The 9,973-nt window shown below is 40.5% G+C and overlaps 1 long non-coding RNA gene across 1 annotated transcript; it reads right to left on the bottom strand.

Annotated features, from left to right (window-relative positions):
- Window positions 1–696: 696 nt before the first annotated feature.
- On the bottom strand, window positions 697–8,199 carry LOC134879542 (uncharacterized). The gene is made up of 4 exons (XR_010167852.1): window positions 8,051–8,199; window positions 3,025–3,074; window positions 2,229–2,311; window positions 697–997 (listed from the first exon to the last, which is right to left on the bottom strand). It is a non-coding gene; the product is annotated as an uncharacterized LOC134879542 (long non-coding RNA).
- Between the last annotated feature and the right edge of the window lie 1,774 nt (window positions 8,200–9,973).

Below are 9,973 nucleotides of genomic sequence, written 5' to 3'. Positions count from 1 at the left end.
CATATAAACATGCCCCTCACGCAGACTTATTGGATCACTGGAGGCGCCCACAGCACCTGTATTGTAAAACCATGAAGGAAAGAGGGTTAAATGCTCCAAAAAACATCTTGTATATGTCTTTACATGAAGTGTTCTGAGGCAGCGGACAGAGCCTCAGTTTGAGATACGTGGAAACGGATTGCCCAAAGTGTTGTGCAACCCAGCGCCTGAACTAATCGCCGTCTGAAGGGTGGAAATCTACGGTGCAAATGAAGAGTGTTAATCTGGTGCTAGACTTGGAAGTGCTGTGAAATCGTGTTTGTTACCCTCCAACTTCTCCCTACGTTATCTTCTAGCGCTTCTCCGCCCTCTTCCACGGTTTCACTTCATCCGTCCCTTTTTTCCAGTCCGTTTTTTTCTCTAATGTTAAGATCCTGAAACGAACCAGGCAGCGTCTCTCCGTGGGAGGCTGCCGGCGGAGATGAAATCTGCCCGGCTTCCTCCTACAATCTCCTCCCAGCTCCCACCTTCTCCTCCCTACAGTCATCCACAATTTACACAGCTCGCTGAAATGTTAATCTACCGATGTGATTCGCCATGCAACATTGATGGGACCCCCTACGGAGAACAGAGGAGAAGGCTTCCAACTTGCTGTACGTTCCGTGGTGGGATGTTGGATGTACTTTTCCTAGAGCAGATTGAGTAACAAAACACGCCTGTCTGTTCATCCATGTGGTGTTTATTGTCCTGATTTATATTACATCATGTCTAGTTTGTTTCATTGCAAACACACTACATGATTAATATCATTCTCGCACATTTACAACTCTTTCTGTGCAGGTCTTCAGATGTTTCTCTGTTCCGTGTCAGAATCTGGTGCAGATACATGGAGGGATGATACATTTCACTTTGTCAAACAAGCTCCAGGTTCCATCAAAAGCTTTGCGCTGATAGTGGAGTTCGACTGCGGGAGCTGTTGCGTTCCTACAAGACGTGTTGAAGTCGTACAGGGATAATCCTGTCATCATGTGGGTGGAAATAGCAAACAGGAAAAGCATTGAGAAGAAGAAGAAGTGTCAAACGTGGAATTTATGAAGAGAAAAAGAAACACCAGAGAGTTTATTATCCTCAGTTGAAGTGTGGATTGGTATGCATTTTGGAATAACTACCATGTATGGTGGTAAAATCAAATAGAAATGCATCAGAAGCAGCCGCTTTAAGAAGCGATGCCTTCCCTTTCATAAAGTGTTCAGTTAAGGGACAGTACAGACATTAAGAGTGGATTCATCAGTTTTATTTTAAGATGTGGCCCTCGACAGCATTATATATATTATATGCACACTCTCCCTGACCCTGAAAGACACTGCATTGCCAATACTACATTAATCAAAATATGTATTTATTAGAAAGGTTTGAGAATAATTATTGAATTCATAAAATATGAGGTAGGCTCCAGGTTATAAATATAGGATATAAATCCTTTTTTCTACCTGATGATAATGTTGAACGTCCATAGACCATCAGGGGTCACTTTACGGGCCAGTTATGCTCAAACTATTGACAACAGAGTGCACCCACTACAACTAGTTTCAGACAAGGTTATCAACATTATTTCCCTAAAGGAATCCAAATCTTGATTAAAATATCGCAATATCGCACAGTAGATTTCACTGCAGGGCATTCTGTGTATGTATGAAGCAAAAGAGGGGGTGGTAAATCAACACAGATTGGATATACAGTACATGAGCCACAGAGAGGGTCAAGGTTGAGAAAAGAAGCGTAACTACTTCACATTGAGACTGATCCGTTACACCAAACATAAATTAAGTGCACAACACAAATATCAAAAAAACACGTGACGTAACAGACTGCAAGGCCACCGAGGTTTTGGCTATGAAAAAGGAACAAGCATTTGAAGCTGTGGTAGCTTTCGGGATAGTTCACGATGAGGTGAAGACACGTCTCTTTACGGCTTGTTTCTGAGGACCTGTCCTGTCAGGGTTTTTGTTTCTAATCAAAATAATGCCTTAGATGCCATAACCACCTTTTTTTCCCCCCACTCAGCTTACAGAACGGTTGATTTGAGCCTTACTGCCTAGATAAATTGATAGTTTTGTCACCTTTATTTAGGTGGACATGCAAAAGTTGTGAGTCTGTTTTGCTGTCCTGAGGAAACCACTCCTGACACTGATGTGGTTGGTCCGTCTCATTCCATGGTTATCTCTTACCCTTCCCCGCCCTGTTCTTACCGTCTCCCCCCTGAAGTCCCGACATGAAGGGAGATTCCTGTGAGGATTACCCCGCACTGATGACTGTCCGACATCTCTAATGCCTTGATAAAGAAGAAAGGAACCTCATTCCAGAGCACGAGGTTTCAGCGCACTACATTATCTGACATTTAGAGAAGCGAAGACAGAAGTCATGGCAATTAACGCAGAAACCACCTCACCAACGGATTTCAGTTCCTGAATATACGTGGTATATTCACTAGATTAATTCTCCTAGGTAAGGGTGATTGCTGTGGGTGCTTTATTTACTCACATTAAATCTCCTAAATCAGTAGCAATAAAAGCATTAATGGTTGAATAGTTAGTTATTGAAGGCAGAAGCATAAGCAACCAGTGAGCATGAGTTTGATTCAGGTATACAGTAGGTATATCTTTGGGCTGTACATCTTCAATTCCAACAAGATTTCGACAGTTTTTTTAAGAAATATCGTTACTGCGAGTCCAATAACATTCAAAACAATATTTGATTTTATATATAACACCAGACTTCATAGTGATTGTTTCTATTTTAGCAGGAAATTGGGTTAACTAGCCCCTTCCACAGACCAGCAGGAAAGTCGTTAGGCATATTAGGGGAGAAAAGTGGATTTAAATGAACTCCCACAACACCATGATATGCCAAATACACATCACCTAAAACATGCTCACTGTGCTGTGAGCTGTCCTGGAAATCCTGTCCATGCATAACGATACAAAATAGACACTTGTAGATAAAAAAGGTAATTTTGTTGCCGACATATTTTGTCATTTTACTCACCAGGTGATGCAGTCCTTGATCTCTTTGCAGATCCATGCACAGAATCACACCTAAAACAAACAGAGAATGAACAGTGAGCAGGATGGAAGGAAATATAAAGCCAGGAAATAGTCAGGAAGAGAATGATACAGAAGGCCTTTGTGGGTTTATGAAAAAAATACAAATACAATTAATATTAGGTCACTGTCCATGTGCTCAAAAACAGGACGGATAAGCATCCACAATAGGGCTGCCAATCGATTCAAATATGTACTCGCTAATTAGATTTAAGTTTTTCTTCTGTTCTAAATGAACCTTAAATGGATATTTTACGTGTTTTTCTGGGTGGACTAATACGAATGCTTTATAATCAATTATGTTTACAACAAATAAACAATGTTTACTTATTAGAAATGATTTATTCATGATAAATAATTAGGTATTATAAATAATGTAAAGGTGTTTATTCAAGACAGTAAATATCATTGTTATTGCAACAATCCGCAACAAAGATAAATATTCTGCAGAAGTTATGAGTCTTGTTTTCAGTGATGCTCTCTAAGGCTCTCCATATGTGCGGTCCTTCGATGCAATGATCTCCAGCAGAGCCTAGTTCTCCTCAGGGTTTGCTGTCTTACAGTCTGCAGCCACACATTTGGCTATCGCCGTAGAAAGTTATTTGCTTGTTATGTTGTCTTCTCGTCTCCGTTGAAAGAGTGCTCTGCTGAGAGTTGAAACTCGGTGTACTCCGGTGAAAACTGAATTCACTTTGACAGTACGTACATATTACCTCGGTCTTCAGTGGAGAGGCCCACCCGGCAGGCTTTATAGCTGAACTCTCCATTCAAAATTGACTTCTCCCTCTCGATGCTTTTCTTGGTTTCTGCCGTCATCCACAACGTTATCGGGGGTTAACTTTGACAGCTCTAATCCACAACAATCTTTTGTTCACATGGCCAAAGAATGTGTGTATCTCACAGGAAGGTTCAGATACAGAGTGTGTGATAATGTAATGTGTGAGTTTGTATCTTGCAGATGAGGCCGTGTGGACTTTCTTCTGATAGCTGCCTGAATGTGCTTTGCTGCCTCTCGTCTCTATTATCAGATGTTCTTTTGGAGGTCTTTCTTACGTAACTCTAACAGCTGCTGCCCGAGCATTTCCACTCCACTGACAGCCAGATGGGAGCGAGACAAACCGCACCAACTCCATTTTGTTTTCATTTAGAAGTGGTGTGCCGAGCAGCCGAAGATGAAAAACACATTAGTCCTCTCTAATTAGTCAGACACGACAGCATTCAAACACAAGGCTTTTACGCTTGAGCGGCACATCAAATCAGTCTATGAAACCCACATTCCACTTAATAAAAACAAAAAGAAACATCATTCCAGAAACATAAAAGTACACATTTGGATTAGTGCTCCTTTGTCACAGCTTTGTCAAGTTCTTTGCTTCAAAATAATGCGTGCACAGTCGACTGCTACCTGAAACAGCTGCTGGTTAATTGCTAAGCGGCAACCGTAACTGGAAAAACAGGAAGGGAAGTTTGAGTTTGAAGGTGTTTCAGGGTCACACACAGGGATTTTTGCAGGGTGGGGTCAATAAAATGCGGAAAACCAACTAAAAACTGAGTGTCAGAACAAGAAAATGGTAAATGGGGCCTTTTGAGTTTCCCCTTCCCGGTAGTGCAGACGGACGTCCCATTGCTCTTTAAACTAATTTCCTTGCTTCCTCTCTCTTCGCACGGTTTGCCTCTTAGTCCCTCCCATCAGGGATGCATGGAGAGACGCGAGGAAAAGACGCAAGTGAGGGAAGCAGGGATGCAAGTTAAGCGACATGGCATGTACCCTAGGAGTCTACAGCATGCTAGCAGCTCTGCAAAGCTACTGTAAGGTAATGCCAATACCAGCATGCTAACATCTGCACAGAGTCGATGCTAACGTGTAGGTCTAAAGCGGGTATGTCACGTTCATAATCCTGGTTGATAGTGTCGGCATGCAAACATTTGCTAGTCTGCGGAAAACACACAAACGTCAATGCTAATGGGAATCTCATTTGGTCAATTTTTAATGTTGACCGAAAATAAAGTTCAAATCAACAAAGTGATTAGAAAACATCCTAAATGCTGCACGACTGTGTGAACCAAAATTCATAGCATCCAGTAGTTGAGAAATGTCACTATCTTGTTCAGAACTGGGTTTTTGAAGTATTCTGTTAATGTGTTTTAGGATTAAAATATCCCATTCTGATTTCTGAAGGAATTAAGGAGGGTTTGAAACAGACTTATTTCATAGCTTCAAACATTAGCTTTGCTCAGGCCCGAGTGCAGCTCTAAGATAGGGAGATAAGCTTTGGAAATGAATGCAATCTTTGGAGAAATCAAGTAGCAATAAGCCAAACATTTCCAAAGTGATTGCACTGAAGCAGCTGCCTCTCACTCGCAACAAATCTTTAGGTTTTTTCCTCTCATGCCAATTCTTTCTGAGCTTGTTCCTCAGTGGGAGAGACACACTGCACCAACAAGGAATCACAAAGGATTTATTTTGACATTGGAGCCTCCTTCTCAATCCAAATTAGTGCTGCTGTATTGTGAAGGGAATGGAAAGCCTTCCAGTCGATTTTATACTTATAGCGTTACACCTGTCACCACAGATTCTCTTTGGTTTCTGTGTCTAATCCAAAATTGACAAGTGAGGATTTAAAAGTAATAATTCACATTTCTCACAATATTCAGCAATGCTCCTTTCTGCTACGAGTGTCACAATGCAGGTTTTAAATTAGAAATATAATTTGGGCAATTTAAATTCAAGTGAGCCAGCACTACTATATACTAAAGACATAACTGAGGTGGAACAAATGCAACAACTCAAACTAAAGTTGGGAAATAGAAAATAGGGCTTCAGTGTTATGGGAAGGAAATTACAGATTGATGTCGCGGACATTTCTTACAGAGTGTGCTTTCAGAAGTCTGAGTATCTGCCCACATTTTCACTGGCATGATGATGATGTGAAAATGCAACGGATTGTTCCGAAAGTCCAAGCTGTTCTTGCATTTTTGTATTGTCAGCAACACGTAAAACTACAGAAATAGCTCTGATTTATTCAACTTTATATGGTTATCCCTATTGCTAGCTCAGTCAAATGGCCTGAAGAGGTGTTGTCTTTCTCATGTGACATGTTTGTACAGGTCTTTCAAAAAGTAATAGAAAAAACCAACTGTAAATAGCTCTTTTTAATTGGCTGGATGGATCGTTTTATAGGATAATAATTGTGTGACAGAAAAACAGATGAACGCTAAATGAAGGGATGACACCAGACGAACAACTATTTCACAATTTTCATCTTCGACCGAACATCACATGGTGGGAAAATGCGTAAACTATAAATATTAAACTATTCTGGAGAAAATCAATCAATCTCCTTAATGTGCATAAATAAACCCACATGTAGAGTCATTTACAGGACCATATTTGAAGATAGACAACAACATGAGGGTACTTTTTCCAAATAAAAAGGACTCATTTGTTCCTCAGACCACTCACATATCATCTATACAACTTTTTTTGCTTTGAATTCCCCTATGCAAAGTGTAAATTACATATAATCAACACAAATGTTACTGTACTCACACTTTAAATAATGCTGTGTTGTGAGAAAATGCTAGAAAACTTTACAGAAATATACAGACATGCTATTTTTCTAGCTTGTAAATGTGCTTTGTAAGGGAGAGAGCACAAACACTATAAAGTCTTGATCACTTTAGAGTAATTAAATACAGCCTTCCTTTTTGCTTAGCCATTTTAATACTGTGGCAATAAATTCACAATAATACAATTGTACAATAAATCAGGGTGTTTGTGTTTGCGTTAGACCAGAGAAGCTGGCCCTCAAAGCCCAAATTATATTAGGTCTGCAGTTTACAGAGAAACAGACAGTGTTCCACTTTCCCTTTGGTTTCAAGACTCTTCAGGGGAGAGCAAAATAGAAAGAGATTAACCTTTTTTGAGTAAACAAACCTCCTTTTTGTGAGCCTCGTGAAAGTACTTCAAGGTCTTTCTTTCTCCTTTTTAAAGAGCTGGCTGAAGGGAAATGGTCAGTGACCTCGGCCTTTAAACAGAGTTCATTGTGTGGTCCATCAGACAGAAAGAGGGAGGCCACGACTTTAAATAGATGACTCCATAACAAGGACATGAACCTGGGCCACCCTGACCATTCATGTTGACACCATTAGATCGTGTTCTTGATGCTCTTTCGGAAATACTAGAAGCAAGCAGCCATTTTTATATATTCTTTAAGGTAATTGTTTCTCTCTTTCCCTCTACTCCCAAAGGAATCCGAATAACCTCTAAGTTTGAGGCTTTTTCCGTAACTCAGATCACGCCGCTCTGTTTTAAACTCTCGTCCAATCCCTTAAACCACCACCTCCATGAAATGCAGCAGTTTAAACCCAGTGTGAAATTCAAATAAGGATTCATTAGTATTTCTAACAAGGCAGCTTGAGTTACAAGGCCTCTCAATGCTTTGTGCTTCACCAAAACACAAACAGGTAGAGGAAGGAAGGAAGTGGAGGGAAGGAAACAAGGTGACAAAACACCATTAGAGAGGATACTTCCATCTAGCTGGTCACTGTGTGTGCATTTTATGTGGAGGACAACGACTTAGTCTGTAAAGGTTTGTCAAACACAACATGTGTTTAATATTATAATGTGTTTTATACAGTAGCTTGCTGTTCGTCACCAGAGCCCTTAACCAAGTCAGGAAACGACAAAACTGTGTTATCTTTACAACAACAAAAAAGGGATCATTTAATTCAGGCAGGCGTGTAGTGAAAGGGAAACCTTTTTAAAATAATAAAAGAGCCACAGAAATTGAACAACCACAGTAGCTTTCCAGTTAAAGGCACTTTGTTGTCTATTTAATAAACATACTCCCACATCTTGTCCTGAAAGTGTTGAACAAACGACCAAACAAAAGCGCTCAGCTAACAGGATTCACTTTGCAGGCTAAATAGCTGTTAGCTGTAGCACATTAACCCGCATATAAACGCACCTGTAATGTCACTTTGGGTCCGGTAAATGCTGCCGTGGTCCTCGCTCCTCCATATCGCCGTCTCCCCATTACTGAACGTGGCTCCAGATGACGTTTGTTAACTTTCGGTAAGTGTAACACCGGGATTTCAACCTGACAGCTGCTGTCAATCAAACACGGACACCTGCAGCAGTGACGTGTGCAGAAGTGCTAAATGGCAACCCAACCCCCCCCCCCACGTTAGCCGGAATTTATGTAAACCAACATATGTATCTGAGTGTTCATTCAAATATGTTTTAACTAACCAAAACACATTACAAATATGTCATTTCTTTCTTTTATTTGAAGGATGAATTAAACAAAAGGGAAATGTTAACATGAGTAAACATAAGGGCAAGGGAGCTCGTGAAGGGAGCTCGTGAAGGGAGCTCGTGCTCATTTGAAAAAACGCTCTTAAGTGTTAACAGCTGAATATATATTTTTACAACCAAATTATGCAAATATTGTACTTTTTTTTACTTTACCGTAAACATATGAGACAGGAAAGCTGGGTTAACTTAATAGTTTCGATTAAAAATGACTTTTACTCATTCCTGATATAATGGTGAGTTGTTGGGCGTAGATGATTGGGACTCGGAAGGCATTGATAGAATCACTAAATGCAATATTCAATGTTCTCTCAGGATTGTATACAATGTAAAGGTAAATGCGTCTATCTGTTGCACTTTGAGAGCAAATTAGGAGGCTACATCTGTAAAGAACTGTGTCATCTTCTGCCAATCTGCACTTTTCAGAAAAAAAGGAGTGACTGCCACAAAGCCCCAAAAAGTGGTCAATGTTTCAATGGATGGGTCAGCTGGGTTGCAAGCCAGCCAAGGGATGACTTCATGTGATGTAACTCAAAACAGAAAGTTCCTTTTATTTATTTTTTACTTTGAAAAAACCCACTGAAAGGGACTTGTTCCTCATTTATCGTCATGGTCTTTTTTAGTGATGCTTGCACTCAAAGCCATCAGGGACCGGAGCAGGTTAATGCTGTTAATGTGGAATTCTGTCTGGCCTTGTTGAACGAAAGAGTGGTTATGCCTTTTAGTAAAAAAGTCTGTTGTTTGAGTGCCTTCAAACTTACTTGCTGTCTTTCCACTCACACATTTTTAAAATGGAAAGAGTTGCATTAGAGCTGTCTGGTACTTCACATTCAGGGTGGTCTTTAGACTCCACAACACTTCACAAAGTACCCAAAGAACATTTTAGCTCAGCTCTTTGAAGGCTGCTGTAGATTAGTCCTCTGTAGTCCATCTTCTCTTCACAGTGGTCCGGTGGGAGTGGGAAAAAGCGAGGAGGTGTTCACTCAATAACCGCAAACCGTCTCTCAAAGATGCTCACTGCCCTCTAATGGCTCTGCTCGCCTGGTAAAAAAGTAAACTGGCTGTTGATACTGGCAAAAACACAGTCCATTGGTGTGCTTTGTTTTGTTTTTTGGACAACTGTTGGTTTTGTATTTCCGCTTGCATCCGTTCAAACATCCCTGGTCTGCACGGGTCAGTAGAAACCCTGTGATGTATCCCTGTGGGAAAAGTAAAGCTGCCAACCATCTAACGCAGCTCAGATCAAATAAGCCCGGCGCAGAGATCATAACCTGCCGGCTGCTCTGGCCTGACTCAACGGTACTATTCCATTATTTGGGAAGACATTACCCTGAAAAGAAAAGCAAGAAAGGGCATTTCATTGAGGTTTGAACAGGCAACTGGTTTTACCACTGACTGCAATAGACCAGGGGCTGAAACAATACTGTATCTTGAATTCTAGTGGGGTGAACTGACCCACTTGACCTTTTCCAAAACATAGACTGTAGGTAAGCATATAAAGAAAAACTATTTTGGACACATATTCTGAATTTGTACATTATCTAACCTCCTGTAATGTGAAAAGGTATATTTTGGG

This window comes from Eleginops maclovinus, chromosome 17 (assembly GCF_036324505.1).
Source record: "Eleginops maclovinus isolate JMC-PN-2008 ecotype Puerto Natales chromosome 17, JC_Emac_rtc_rv5, whole genome shotgun sequence".
Taxonomy (NCBI): Eukaryota; Metazoa; Chordata; class Actinopteri; order Perciformes; family Eleginopidae; genus Eleginops; species Eleginops maclovinus.
The sequence above is the reverse complement of the archived record's forward strand: the minus strand, read 5'-3'. Positions and strand labels throughout refer to the sequence as shown.